At 50.4% G+C, this 15,841-nt stretch overlaps 1 pseudogene; it reads left to right on the top strand.

Moving 5' to 3' along the window:
- The first annotated feature begins 6,453 nt into the window (after nucleotides 1–6,453).
- Nucleotides 6,454–15,198, top strand: LOC140491223 (uncharacterized; annotated as a pseudogene).
- The last annotated feature ends 643 nt before the right edge of the window (nucleotides 15,199–15,841 follow it).

Here is a 15,841-nt window from a genome sequence, read left to right as displayed (position 1 = left end):
AGTGAAGGTGTGTGTGTGTAGTCTCCTGTTTGTAGTGAATGAAACCTTTGAAGAGCAGGTGTGCACGCTGGAATGGATACAGATAGAGGAAGCTGAGGTGCTGAAAATTTTGTCAAACATTAAGATTGACAAGTCGCCAGGCCTGGACCAGATTTGTCCTCGGCTGCTTTGGGAAACGAGAAATGCAATTGCTTCACCACTTGCGAAGATCTTTGCATCCTCGCTCTCCACTGGAGTCATACCTGAGGACAGGAGAGAGGCAAATGTAATTCCTCTCTTCAAGAAAGGAATTAGGGAAATCCCCGGCAATTACAGACCAGTCAGTCTCACGTCTGTCGTCTGCAAGGTGTTAGAAAGGATTCTGAGGGATAGGATTTATGACCGTCTGGAACAGCATGGCTTGATTAAATGCAGTCAGCACAGCTTTGTGAGGGGCAGGTCATGCCTCACAAACCTTATCGAGTTCTGTGAGGGTGTGACTAGAAAAGTTGATGAGAATCGAGCTGTGGATGTGGTGTATATGGACTTCAGCGAGGCATTTGATAAGGTTCCCCATGGTAGGCTCATTCAGAAGGTCAGGGGGAATGGGATACAGGGGAACTTAGCTGTCTGGATACAGAATTGGCTGGCCAACAGAAGACAGCAAGTGGTAGGAGAAGGAAAGTATTCTGCCTGGAAGTCAGTGGTGAGGGGTGTTCCACAGGGCTCTGTCCTTGGGCCTCTATTGTTTGTAATTTTTATTAATGACTTGGATGAGGAGATTGAAGGATGGGTCAGCAAGTTTGCAGATGACATAAAGGTTGGAGGTGTCGTTGACAGTATAGAGGGCTGTTGTAGGCTGCAGCGGGACATTGACAGGATGCAGAGATGGGCTGAGAGGTGGCAGATGGAGTTCAACCTGGATAAATGCGGCACGGTGACACAGTGGTTAGCACTGCTGCCTCACAGCGCTAGAGACCCGGGTTCAATTCCCGCCTCAGGCGACTGACTGTGTGGAGTTTGCACATTCTCCCCGTGTCTGCGTGGGTTTCCTCCGGGTGCTCCGGTTTCCTCCCACAGTCCAAAGATGTGCAGGTCAGGTGAATTGGCCATGCTAAATTGCCTGTAGTGTTAGGTAAGGGGTAAATGTAGGGGTATGGGTGGGTTGCACTTTGGCGGGGCGGTGTGGACTTGTTCAGCCGAAGGGCCTGTTTTCACAGTGTAAATAATCTAATCTAAGTAATCTAATCTAATCTAAATGCGAGGTGATGCATTTTGGAAGGTCGAATTTGAAAGCTGACTACAGGATTAAGGATAGGATTCTTGGCAGTGTGGAGGAACAGAGGGATCTTGGGGTGCAGGTACATAGATCCCTTAAAATGGCCACCCAAGTGGACAGGGTTGTTAAGAAAGCATATGGTGTTTTGGCTTTCATTAACAGGGGGATTGAGTTTAAGAGTCGTGAGATCTTGTTGCAGCTCTATAAAACTTTGGTTAGACTGCACTTGGAATACTGCATCCAGTTCTGGTCACCCTATTATAGGAAAGATGTGGATGCTTTGGAGAGGGTTCAGAGGAGGTTTACCAGGATGCTGCCTGGACTGGAGGGCTTATCTTATGAAGAAAGGTTGACTGAGCTTGGACCTTTCTCATTGAAGAAAAGGAGGAGGAGAGAGGACCTAATTGAGGTGTACAAGATAACGAGAGGCATAGATAGAGTCGATAGCCAGAGACTGTTTCCCAGAGCAGAAATGGCTAACACGAGGGGTAATAGTTTTAAACTGGTTGGAGGAAAGTATAGAGGGGATGTCAGAGGAAGGTTCTTTACACACAGAGTTGTGAGAGCATGGAACGCATTGCCAGCAGCAGTTGTGGAAGCAAGGTCATTGGGGACATTCAAGAGACTGCTGGACACGCGTATGGTCACAGACATTTGAGGGTACATACATGAGGATCAGTGGTCAGCACAACATCATGGGCTGAAGGGCCTGTTCTGTGCTGTACTGTTCTATACTCCAGCTGTGTGTGCCTGCCCAGACAGCCCCTGTGTGTGTGTGTGCGCACGTGCACGCCTGCCCAGACAGCCCCTGTGTGTGCGTGCACGCCTGCGCAGACAGCCCCTGTGTGTGTGTGCGTGCACGCCTGCGCAAACAGCCCCTGTGTGTGTGTGTGCGTGCACGCCTGCGCAAACAGCCCCTGTGTGTGTGTGTGCGTGCACGCCTGCGCAAACAGCCCCTGTGTGTGTGTGTGCGTGCACGCCTGCGCAAACAGCCCCTGTGTGTGTGTGTGCGTGCACGCCTGCGCAAACAGCACCTGTGTGTGTGTGTGCGTGCACGCCTGCGCAGACAGCCCCTGTATGTGTGCGTGCACGCCTGCGCAAACAGCCCCTGTGTGTGTGTGTGTGTGTGTGCACGCCTGAGCAGACAACCCCTGTGTGTGTGTGTGCACGCCTGCCCAGACAGCCCCTGTGTGTGTGTGTGTGTGTGCCGGCACGCCTGTGCAAACAGCCCCTGTGTGTGTGTGTGCGTGCACGCCTGCGCAGACAGCCCCTGTGTGTGTGTGTGTGCGTGCACGCCTGCGCAGACAGCCCCTGTGTGTGTGTGTGCACACCTGCCCAGACAGCCCCTGTGTGTGTGTGTGCACGCCTGCGCAGACAGCCCCTGTGTGTGTGTGTGCGTGCACGCCTGCCCAGACGGCCCTGTGTGTGTGCGTGCGTGCACGCCTGCCCAGACAGCCCCTGTGTGTGTGTGCGTGCACGCCTCCGCAGACAGCCTGTGTGTGTGTGCATGCACGCCTGCGCAGACAGCCCCTGTGTGTGTGTGTGCGTACGCCTGCGCAGACAGCCTGTGTGTGTGCGTGCACACCTGCCCAGACAGCCCGTGTGTGTGCGTGCACGCCTGCCCAGACAGCCCGTGTGTGTGCGTGCACGCCTGCCCAGACAGCCCGTGTGTGTGTGTGCGTGCACGCCTGCCCAGACAGCCCCTGTGTGTGTGTGTGCGTGCACGCCTGCGCAAACAGCCCCTGTGTGTGTGTGTGCGTGCACGCCTGCGCAAACAGCCCCTGTATGTGTGTGTGCGTGCTCGCCTGCGCAAACAGCCCCTGTGTGTGTGTGTGTGTGTGTGCGCGCCTGCGCAGACAGCCCCTGTGTGTGTGTGTGCGTGCACGCCTGCCCAGACAGCCCCTGTGTGTGTGTGTGCGTGCACGCCTGCGCAGACAGCCCCTGTGTGTGTGTGTGTGTGTGTGTGCACGCCTGCGCAGGCAGCCCCTGTGTGTGTGTGTGTGTGTGTGTGTGTGTTTGCACACCTGCGCAGACAACCCCTGTGTGTGTGTGTGCGTGCACGCCTGCCCAGACAGCCCCTGTGTGTGTGTGTGTGTGTGTGCGCACACCTGCCCAGGGGAGTGTCCCTGGGGAGTAGGGGAGTGTGTCCCTGGGGAGTAGGGGAGTGTGTCCCTGGGGAGTATCCCTGGGGAGTGTCTCTGGGGAGTGGGTGAGTGTCCCTGGGGAGTAGGGGAGTGTGTCCCTGGGGAGTGTCCCTGGGGAGTGGGTGAGTGGCCCTGGGGAGTAGGGGAGTGTGTCCCTGGGGAGTGTCTCTGGGGAGTGGGTGAGTGTCCCTGGGGAGTAGGGGAGTGTGTCCCTGGGGAGTGTCCCTGGGGAGTGGGTGAGTGGCCCTGGGGAGTAGGGGAGTGTGTCCCTGGGGAGTGTCCCTGGGGAGTGGGTGAGTGTCCCTGGGGAGTAGGGGAGTGTGTCCCTGGGGAGTGTCCCTGGGGAGGAGGTGAGTGTGTCCCTGGGGAGGAGGTGAGTGTGTCTCTGGGGAGTAGGTGCAACACACTCTTTCCGAACGTCACTCTTTTTGTAAAACATCTCAGGCGCTCGCATCAAACCAGGATCTTTTGAACCAAATGTTCGTGATGCCAGAAGACGGGTGAATTTATCTCAATTGCCTGTCACTTTCCCAAATGTCAAGGTGCTATGCAGACGGTGATGGGAGAGTTTCAATGTGAAGCCTGTGAGGTCACCTTCACAACAAAAAGTGGTCTTGGGCAGCATGAAAGACATATGCACCCCGCATTGAGGAACAACAAGCGCATAGAGGCCGACCAGCCTACAGGAAGGAGACGGAAAGGGGCGTGGTCCGAGGAGGAAGAAACCCTCTTGGAACAACTAGAAATAAACCTCGCCGGCACCAGGTTTCTCAATGTCGAGATTGCTAACGTCCTAACAACGAAGACCACCAAGCAGATCTCAGACAAACGCAGGTTGCTCCAGAAGAAACGTCTAGCCCAAGTCACAACCCCGACAACCCCGAAAACGTCCAAAAGAGAGGAGCAAGAGCCCATACAGGAAGAGGAAAATGGCTCGGCAGCACCAGTAGATCAATAAATTCCATATAAAATCCCGGCTACACTCCTTAAACACAGGGAAGTAGATGAACAGATCAGACAGGCCGAGGAACTACTGCAGAAAGCCAATGATCCACTCTGTATGGCTCAAGCTTGAGGGTTGGTAGACTGTAATACTGACGAAATAAACGGTGGACATAACGGGAAACACCCCCGCAGACGGCAAAGAGAGATCAACAGAAAGGCCAAAAAGAACAACAACAACAATGGTGCGAAGAAACGTTATGCCACTAAGAAAGCAGTGTATAAAGAGACCCCAAGATTTATACAGAACCAACAGGCGCCAGCTAGCCCAGAAATTAATGGGTGCACCCAATACATCTCAATGCCCCATCTCACGAGAGGAACTTGAAACCAAATTGCGTGAGAAATTGTCCAAGGCAAATAATAAGGTGGACATAAAGAACTTTACTGGTTCCGCTGGCCATGTTGATGAAAACCTACTACTGGGACCAATCGGTGAAGAGGAGGTCGACGAAGCCCTGAGAGGTATCAATAAACACAGTGCACCGGGGCCAGATGGCAAAAAGCTGCAAGATCTAGAAGTCATCCAAGAGACTGACGCCTCCCGTATACCGCGACCCTTTACCCTTTGGTTAAAAACGAGATCTATCCCAGAGAGTATGAAGAAGAGCCGGACAGTACTCATTCCCAAGTGCGAGGACCCGGATCGATTTAAGAACCTGGACAACTGTCGGCCCATTACAATCGGGTTAATGCTTCTCCGCCTATTCACAAAAATTCTGGCAAAGAGGTTAAGCAAGGTAGTGAACATCAATCCGAGACAGAAGGGTTTCCTGGCACCCACTCCCGGCTGTAACGAGAACATTGCTCTCCTCCAGAATATCATCAAGGGCTCGAAAAAGAACAGAAAGGAGCTGGCCGTTGTTTTTGTCGATCTGGCCAAAGCGTTCGACTCAGTCAGCCACAAATTACTCATCGGGTTGCTGAAGAGGATGAAAACACTTGCTGCCTTGGTGGATCTGATCCGCCAACTCTCCACCAATAACACTACGGTGATTGAGGGCGAAGGCAAGCCCACCGATCAGATAAAGATCGAGAGAGGCGTTAAGCAAGGCGATCCGCTTTCACCATTACTATTCAACATCGCGATAGACCCCCTGATCAGTACCCTGGAGCAGGCAGGCCAGGGCATTACAATGCCGTACGGGAACAGGACGCTTTAACTGTACAGCATTGGCCTTCGCGGATGACAGTGCACTGCTGAGTAACTCTCACGCCGGGATACAAGAGAACTTAAAGATCCTCCAGTCTTATTGTGATAAGACAGGTCTAGACATCAATGTCAATAAAACCAAAGGCTTCCACTTCACCTGCAAAAGGAAGACCTTCATGTATAATCATGCAGCAAAGTGGAGGATCAGAAACGAGGCCATCAAATACATCCCACCAGGAGACACTGAGAGATACTTGGGCGCACGGATAGACCCAGGGGCAGGCGTTAAAGAGAGTCAATGGGAAGAAAAGCTCAAACCCTGGGTTGAAGGTTTACGGACGGCGCCGCTCAAATCAACTCAGAGACTGGAGCTTCTCAGGGTGCACGTCATTCCAAGATTATACTTCCACCTGATACTGACAGAGGCGTCTCAAAACACATTGGGAAAGCTGGATCAGATCATTCGAAATGCGGTAAAAGAATTCCTACACTTGCCACAACACATTGCAGATGACTTGCTGTACTCAAAGGACAAAGACGGAGGGTCTGGCAATGTCGAAGCTCAAGGTTCAAATTCCATCCACCATAATTAGAAAGTGTGAATCTCTTGGACGCTCAACCGATCGGATCATAAAAGCTTCTTTCCAATTCAGGGAAGAGAGCAATAAGGAAACCATTGAGGAATATCGATCGCTAAATGTACTTCGAGAAATTAAAGGTTTCCTGGTTGAGAAAAAGATACCCGCTGGACCTAGCACAGAAGACCTGGCAATGATGCTAGAGGGTGGGCAATTGTCAGAAAAGCAACGACAGCACTTACTAAAACCTCCCAATGAGTACGGAGCGTGGCGAGAGTGGGAATTCGAGAAGTGGGAGTAAGATGGTGTGCCAGAGAGATGGCATTAAATACTTCCAGGAAGACAAGATATCCAATTCCTGGCTCAAGCCGCACGCAAACACCAGATCTAGGAACGTCATCTCCAGCCTGCTTCTCAGATCTAATCTGTATCCGACGAGAACGACCCTATCCAGGGGCAATCCTCATGCGAACAAAAGCTATAGGCGATGCAACAATCGAAACAAAATGCTGGCAACACATATCGGGGCACTGTCCGTACGTCAAGAACAAGAGAATCAAAAGGCACAATGTGGTCCTTGAACATTTAAGAAAACACCTCGGCAAGTATGGATGGACGTGATACCTGGAGCCAAGGTTTGTGACCTCGGATGGCAATCTATGGAAGCCGGACATCATCATCAAGAAGGAGGACAGCTCCAAAGTGGCGGTAGTAGACGTCACAGTCCGGTTCGAAAATAATGACCAGTCCTTAGAACAAGTTTGGACCGAAAAAACCCAGAAGTACAAACATCTGAGCGAGGAAGTGGAGTGCCTCACAGGAGGTACCAAGCCACAATTCTTCGGGATCGTCATCGGCGCCAGAGGAAAACGGTTTGGGAAGAATGACTCCTTAATGAAGTTTCTGGGCCTAAAGAGGTTTAAGACCTTTGCCTCTATGGTCTCGCGTGACACACTTTTCATGACTTTGCAGCTCATGCAAATATTTAACGATTATTAACTAATTTATTAAAAACAAAATTGGGACGCGTCCATACCATCGACGCTATGGCTGTCGACGAGCGACATGAAAACTCGAAATGTGCACTCACGTGAGTGTTGTTAAATAGGTGAGTGTCCGTGGGGAGTAGGTGAGTGTCCGTGGGGAGTAGATGTGTCTCTCTGGGAGTAGGTGTGTGTCCCTGGGGAGTAGGTGTGTGTCCCTGGGGAGTAGGTGTGTGTCCCTGGGAGTAGGTGTGTGTCCCTGGGAGTAGGTGAGTGTCCGTGGGGAGTAGGTGAGTGTCCGTGGGGAGTAGATGTGTCTCTCTGGGAGTAGGTGAGTGTCCCTGGGGAGTAGGTGTGTGTCCCCCTGGGGAGTAGGTGTGTGTCCGTGGGGGGTAGGTGTGTGTCCGTGGGGGGTAGGTGTGTGTCCGTGGGGAGTAGGTGTGTGTCCCCCTGGGGAGTAGGTGTGTGTCCCCCTGGGGAGTAGGTGTGTGTCCGTGGGAGTAGGTGTGTCCGTGGGGAGTAGGTGAGTGTCCGTGGGGAGTAGATGTGTCTCTCTGGGAGTAGGTGAGTGTCCCTGGGGAGTAGGTGTGTGTCTGTCGGGGGTTGGTGTGTGTCCGTGGGGAGTAGGTGTGTGTCCCCCTGGGGAGTAGGTGTGTGTCCGTGGGGGGTAGGTGTGTCCCCCTGGGGAGTAGGTGTGTCTCCCCCTGGGGAGTAGGTGAGTGTCCGTGGGGGGTAGGTGTGTGTCCCCCTGGGGAGTAGGTGTGTGTCCCCCTGGGGAGTAGGTGTGTGTCCGTGGGGAGTAGGTGTGTGTCCGTGGGGGGTAGGTGTGTGTCCCCCTGGGGAGTAGGTGTGTGTCCCCCTGAGGAGCAGGTGTGTGTCCGTGGGGGGTAGGTGTGTGTCCCCCTGGGGAGCAGGTGTGTGTCCCCCTGGGGAGCAGGTGAGTGTGTCCCTGGGGAGTAGGTGAGTGTGTCCCTGGGGAGTAGGTGAGTGTCCCCCTGGGGAGTAGGTAGGTGAGTGTCCCTGGGGAGTAGGTGAGTGTGTCTCTGGGGAGTAGGTGAGTGTGTCTGGGGAGTAGGTGAGTGTGTCCCTGGGAAGTAGGTGAGTGTGTCCCAGGGGAGTAGGTGAGTGTGTCCCTGGGGAGTAGGTGAGTGTGTCCCTGGGGAGTAGGTGAGTGTGTCTCTGGGGAGGAGGTGGGTGTCCCCAGGAGGAGGTGAGTGTCCAGGAGGAGGTGTGTGTGGGGCCCTGTCCCCTTCCCCACCCTGTCCACTGTCTCCTGATGTACCTCATATCTACCTGAATGCTCGATTGTATGGCCCTCCAGAGCTTCCCTGTCCTCTCACTCCTTTTGACTGAATGAAAAGACCATTATTCAAAAGAAGCCCAGATGGAAGGGACCGATTGCTGAATTTCCCCGATAGTTTTCTGAGAATGAGCTCCGGATTGCTGGAATTTTCTCAGCGGTTGTGTGCAAACAGCGAGTTTGAGTGACAGCAGTACAGGGAGGAAAAGAGATAGGAGGAACAAAGAGAGAGAGGGAGAGAGAGACAGGAATACAGGTCGTATGAGAGAGAGAGAGAGAGAGAGAGACCACAGCACAGATTGATGAGAATAGACGGGTCAAAAATGAGTTAAGCACAGTAGGGAAACGTCAATTCTCCTGTTCCTCAGCTGCTGCCTGACCTGCTGTGCTTTTCCAGCAACACACTCTCAACTCTGATCTCCAGCATCTGCAGACCTCACTCTCCAAAGTGGGATTGATAGTACTGTATCCCATACCAAACCAGTATCTGTTCTCAACAACACGCACAGGTTCTGCTTTGCTGATAATAAATATTCTGAAATTACAATATGGACAAAAGTGAGATTATACATTTTGGGAGGAAGAGGAGCTGAATATTATTTAAAAGCAGAAAGACTGAGGAATGCTACAGAGTAGAGGGATTGAAAGGAATGAATTATAAAAGCTAGCATCCGATTTCAGTGGATAATTGGGAAGGAAATAGAATGTTGGCCTTTATTTCAAAGCGAATGGAGTATTAAGGTAGGGAAGTTTTGCTACAACTATGTAAGGTACTTGTCAGATCACAGTGGGAAATCTGTGGGCTGTTTTGGGCCAGTTACCAAAGGAAAAATGTAAGGGGCAGATCCAGAGAAGGTTCATTTGTGATCCTCTGTAATATACACAGGGAGCTGCTCATGTCTGCCATATACACAGAAGGGCTCTTTGGGGCAGTGGTGGTGTCCCTACCACTGGATTGTGAGGTCCAGGTTCAAGTCCCACCTGCCAATAGACAATAGACAATAGACAATAGACAATAGGTGCAGGAGTAGGCCATTCTGCCCTTCGAGCCTGCACCGCCATTCAATATGATCATGGCTGATCATTCCTAATTAGTATCCTGTTCCAGCCTTATCTCCATACCCCTTGACTCCACTATCTTTAAGAGCTCTATCCAATTCTTTCTTAAAAGAATCCAGAGACTGGGCCTCCACTGCCCTCTGGGGCAGAGCATTCCACACAGCCACCACTCTCTGTGTGAAGTAGTTTCTCCTCATCTCTGTCCTAAATGGTCTACCCCGTATTTTTAAGTTGTGTCCTCTGGTTCGGCACTCCCCCATCAACGGAAATATGTTCCCTCCTGCCAGAGTGTCCAGTCCTTTCATAAGCCTATACGTTTCAATCAGATCCCCTCTCAGTCTTCTAAACTCAAGGGTATACAAGCCCAGTCGCTTCAGTCTTTCCGTGTAAGGCAATCCTGCCATTCCAGGAATTGACCTCGTGAACCTACGCTGCACTCCCTCAATAGCCAGAATGTCTTTCCTCAAATTTGGAGACCAGAACTGTACACAGTACTCCAGGTGTGGTCTCACCAGGGCCCTGTACAGCTGCAGAAGCACCTCTTTGCTTCTATACTCAATCCCTCTTGTTATGAAGGCCAGCATGCTATTAGCCTTCTTCACGACCTGCTGTACCTGCATGCTTGCCTTCATTGACTGGTGGACAAGAACACCCAGATCTCTCTGAACAGCCCCTTTACCTAATTTGATACCATTGAGGTAGTAATCTGCCTTCCTGTTCTTGCCACCAAAGTGGATAACCAGACATTTATCCACATTAAACTGCATCTGCCATGCATCTGCCCACTCACCTAACTTGTCCAGGTCACCCTGTAATCCCCTAACATCCTCATCACATTTCACCCTACCACCTAGCTTTGTGTCATCAGCAAATTTGCTAATGTTATTGCTGATACCATCTTCTATATCATTTACATATATTGTAAAAAGCTGCGGTCCCAGCACGGATCCCTGCGGTACCCCACTGGTCACTGCCTGCCATTTCGAAATGGAGCCGTTAATCACTACCCTTTGTTTCCTGTTAGCCAACCAATTCTCTATCCAATCTAGTACTTTGCCCCCAATCCCGTGCGCCCTAATTTTACTCACTAACCTCTTGTGTGGGACTTTATCAAAAGCTTTCTGAAAGTCCAGGTACAGTACATCCACTGGATCTCCCTCGTCCATCTTCCGAGTTACATCCTCAAAAAATTCAAGAAGATTAGTCAAGCATGATTTCCCCTTCATAAATCCATGCTGACTCTGTCCTATCCTGTTACTATTATCCAGATGTGCCGTAATTTCATCCTTTATAATAGACTCCAGCATCTTTCCCACCACTGAGGTCAGACTAACTGGTCTATAATTTCCTGCTTTCTCCCGCCCACCCTTCTTAAAAAGTGGCACAACATTAGCCGCCCTCCAATCCTCAGGAACCAACCCCGATTCTATTGAACTCTGGAAAATAATCACCAGCGCATCCACGATTTCCCGAGCCACCTCCTTCAGTACCCGTGGATATGTGTAGTAGCATGTCTGAGCAGTTTGATTAAAAATATCAGGAATATACTCAGGGACTACAATTCTGTATTACATATTCAGGAGCTGCTATTCTCTACAGTCCATACCGGGACTACAATTGCCTATTGTAGCCTGTTCCCTCAAAGCCTGTTTTATTTACGTGGCCTGTGGGGATGGGACAGCTGATAGCATTATCGCTCGACTATTAAACTCAGAGACCCTGGTAATGTTCTGGGGACCTTTCTTTGAATCTCCTCTGGCAGATGGTAAAACCTGAGATCAATAAAAATCAGGCATTACAACATAAAGGAACAGAATTAGGCCATTCAGCCCATCGCGTCTGGTCCTCCATTGAATCATGACTGATATGTTCTCAATCCCATTCCTCTTGATGCTGTTACTCATCATCAACCTACCTCCCTCTGTCTTAAATATACTCAACGACTCCCTCTCCCCAGCTCTCTGGGACTTCCACTGATTCAATACTCTCTGGCTGGAGAGATTGTTGATTGTTGGAAAAACCATCCTGGTCACTAGGGAAGGAAACTACCGTCCTGGCCTACACGTGACTCCAGAATGTGACCCACAGCAATGTGACTAACTCTCAAAAAAACACCCCTGGGTAATTAGAGGTGACCGATATCTGCTGAAACCTTCTCGCCATTGAGTGAATTTTAAAAAAATACGTTGGATAGCTAAACGTTATAATATCAACCGAATTGCCATTAGAACCTGTTGTTCCCCCAATATACACAGATTGTTATTTAATACAATATACACAGTGAATGCTATCCCTAAAATACACACAGTAACTGCTATTTTACACTGTTCCCCACTGCACATGGTGACTAATTCCTTGCGGAACACGTACAGACTGCTATTCCCTGTGGTATACAAAAGGGCTGTTATTTTGTCTAGTACACGGGCAATGTCACTCCCTGTAATATACATTAGGATTGCTTTATGTATATCACACACAGGGAGAGCTATTCTCCTGAATACACACCGGATTACTGTTCTCTAAAATACACTAAGAGCTGTCAGTGGCAGTAACTAGGAGTTTGGATCAGGGACATTAGTTGCTCTATGTCCCAGGCTGAAAGCAAGCACGATCTCAGTGGCACGACCTGGAGCCCCACTTCCCCATGGAGGGAGGCCTGAACAGGGCTTGGTCCTGCCTGCAGGGTGTCAGGGGTGAGAACGGGTCAGCACTTTGTGGGAGTCGGATATTTTGGGAGAGGGGATATTTTGGGGGCTGGTATTTTAGGATGAGGGTGTTTTGAGGGGTGTATTTTGGAAGGGGAATTTTAGGGGTTGGTATTTTGAGGAGGAGGTATTTTGGGAGAGTGGATATTATGGGGAGAGGGTATTTTGGGGGATATGTATTTTGGGAGAGGGGGTATTTTGGGGATTGGGGATTTTGGGAGAGGGGGTATTTTGGGGAGTGGGTATTTTGGGAGGGGGGTATTTTGGGCAGGGATATTTTGGGAGAGGGGGTATTTTGGGGGGTATTTTGGGAGAGGGGTTATTTTGGGGATTGGGGATTATGGGGTGTATTATGGGTGTGGGTATTTTGGGAGGGGGGGTATTTTGGGAGAGGGGGTATTTTGGGAGTGGGGGAGTATGCTGGGGGCAGTTGAATTCGCGGGTGTCGCTGATGTGTACCCTTGGCAGGTGTCTACTCCCTGGCTGAGGGACAGTGCAGGAGGAAGAGGACAGTGTTTAACAGGCGGTAGCTTGCAGAGCTGCAACAGGCGTTTGTACTGAGCCCTTACCCTGACATCCACAGGAGGGACACTTTAGCTGCAATCACTGGGCTCCCAGAACCTAAGATCCAGGTCAGTGCTTGCCCAACACACCGCCTGGCAGCTTCTCATAAACAATCTTTACTTCTGTTCTGGAAAATAGTTCCAGCATAAAAATAATTCTAATATCAAACCCTGGCCCTGCATTTGTTTCAAAGATGGTTGGGTGTGGGACAAAGTCAGACATCACCAGGTTATAGTCCAACAGGTTTATTTGAAATCACAAGCTTTCAGAGTTTTGCCCCTTGGTCAGATGATGATGAGGCAGCACTCCCACATCCTGGGATTTCAAATAAAGCCTTTGGTCAATAATGTGGTGATGTCTGATTTCTGACCTTGTTCACTCCTGGCACCTCCACATTAGTGTAAGAAAGAGACAGAGTGGTGAACAATTCACTTCAGATTGAAGTATCAGACAGAGAGCGGTGGACAATGTCAGAATTACACCCCGGTCCTCTCAGATTCCTCATCAATGCTTTTCTTATTCCGAAACTACCCCAACACATTCCTGGTGAAATGCCCACTCTCTACAAACCCCAGGGTCTCCCAACTCTCCGGCTGAGGCCAAATGCTGGCAATGTGAAACAGGGAATGCTGCAGGAATTCCGATAGCCTGACAGCGTCTGGGGACCGGTTCAGACCAGAACTGAACTGCTCAGTGTTTTCCCTCTGTCCAGCCCACACTGTGCTCCTCCTGCTCACTCCCTGGACTACCTCCTCGTGAAGCTTTCTCAGGATGTTTCAATTCTCCCCCTGGTTACCCCCAGCCTCAAGCCTGCTATTTCTCAGCTATTCCTGACTTTAATTGCTGTTTGCAGCTGCTGAGTCGGGCTCAGGGTGGGACAGACACCCTGTGGGCAACGGGGGAATAGGTCACTTAACCTGGAACTGGGGGACTGGGGAGGGGAGGGCGGAGAAGGGGAGAAAAGGGGGAGAGAAGGATAATGGGAGGGGAAAGGGGAAAGCAAAGGGGAGGAGGAGAGGGAAAGGGGGAGAGAAGGGAAAAAGGGAGGGGAAGAACAAGTAGGGGAGAAAGGGGGAGGGAGTGGAAGGGAGAGTGGGAAAGGGGTGGGAGTAGGAGAGTGCGGTGTGGAGGGTGGGGAGGATGGAGGTGGGGGGTGGGAGAGGAGGAAGTACAGTGTGCCTGAATTAAACTGTGCCCAAACATGTACAAATGGTTTGCTAACATTTTGCTGCTTTTCCTCCAGGTCTGCTTTCAGAACCGTCGAGCTCAATGCACCAAACAGTGGAAGGTGGTGAGGAATTGTCAACAGTCAGACTCTTGTCTGCAGACAGACGGTCAGTTTAGAGCTGCTGGCCCCTGCTAGAGGAGCTCCCCCAAATCTAACGGCCCTCTGCACCAACCCCACTCTGGGGAGATCCAGCAGAACAAAGCTCCCCAGCCACGGTCTCCTCCAGCTCCTTGGATCAGTGTCTGTGGGAGACTAGCTCAGACTTCACTGCTCTGCATCAGCCAACAGGCTGCCACATCTCCAGAATCAATGCCAGTCAGTTCACCAGCAGCCTTAGTCTTTGGGTTGAAGGGGACACTGTAACTCCTTCTCGAAACTACACTGCTGATTTTGCCCAGTTCTCAGTATCTGACCAAGCCAATGCTAAAGCCAGGGCCTAGACAGCAAGGGGATGCAGAGATATACACCTCCCTCTGCTTGACTTCTGACCTCATCTACAATGCTGCAGTCGTCACCACTGTGTAACCTCCATCGGGCTAACCCAAGGGAACCAGACAGCAACTTTCAATTGCCCAGGACAGCATACCACACACTGCAACACAGCCAAACTCTTGATGCAGACACAGTGACGGAGCAAGGTCACAGGCTTGAAGAATCCCTCACTGCCTTTCCAGACCTCCTGACCAATGTCCTGGAAGATGGATTCTGGTTTATTTCTCATCAGCACATTCCTAACTCAACTCCCTCCATTGCACATCAGCAGCTCAAGGGGTCACGTGTGTAGTTCTCCAGCCCCATAAGGTCTGACAGTGCACTCAACACGAGGTCCTGTATCTCCTTCACTGTCATCCTGCTGACAGCTGTGCTCTGGAAATGAAGGTGGTCAGGGTTAGGAAACCATTCACCAGTTGGAGTGAGGAAACTGGTCCTGACCCTGTCCACATCTGGCACTCACTTTCAACAGGGGTCCGTAGAGGGTGGTTCGAGAGTGAGGTGGGGGAACAATGGAAGGGCTGAGAGACAATGGTCAATGGGCAAAGAGCTGATTCCCAAAGTTGTAATGAGCCTTCTTGGATGAGCTTTTCTGATTTTTCATGTGAACAGTGATGGGGTAATTATTGTAATTTTTCTGCTGCGCATATGAGCTAGCCATCGTAACCCAATAAAAACAGTAACCATTATTAAGGGTTTATAAGAGACTGAGTTATTTGTATACAGAAATATCCTGAGTGTTGTTACATGGAATGTTTCTGGGGAGATTAAGCACAACGTATTATTCTGCTGCTGATGAAGAAACACTGGTTCATTGCCAGTGAGGATGACTCTGGTATAAGTCATTCATTCCAGTTGAGGTACCACAGTTAAATATCCACCTTCTGAACACAGTTGGACAATAAAGTGGAACACCTGCTGGATAGAGATTGCCCAGTTATACAGATCATCACTTCAAGCCAGCAGCTCAGTTAGCCTCAACCCCAAAGGTGGAGAAGAGGCAGTCCTGGGGGTGGGTGTGTGTGTGGGGGTATAGAAGGAGCAGGTTCCCTCCTTCACTGGTCAAACTATTAATGTCTATGATCTCGCCTGAAGATTAACTGCTTGGGCTTGTGGAATTGCAAAATCACTTGCCATCATCACAGAACAGGAAAAAAATCAGAAGATTTTAAAGGAATTTCTTATTCCAATCTTATCCTTATGTTATCCTAATATTTAAGAAAGATAGTCCATTTTCTGTGTTGTGATTGTGTTTGATTCCATCATACCAGATGTGCGCAAAGTTTCTCTCTCTCTCTCCCACTCTGCAGCTATTAAATCTGTAAATGAAATGAAGACTTCCGTAACCTTTGGCTCCTGAACATTTTATTACAAA

Source organism: Chiloscyllium punctatum, chromosome 19, assembly GCF_047496795.1.
Source record: "Chiloscyllium punctatum isolate Juve2018m chromosome 19, sChiPun1.3, whole genome shotgun sequence".
NCBI lineage: Eukaryota > Metazoa > Chordata > Chondrichthyes > Orectolobiformes > Hemiscylliidae > Chiloscyllium > Chiloscyllium punctatum.
The sequence above is the reverse complement of the archived record's forward strand: the minus strand, read 5'-3'. Positions and strand labels throughout refer to the sequence as shown.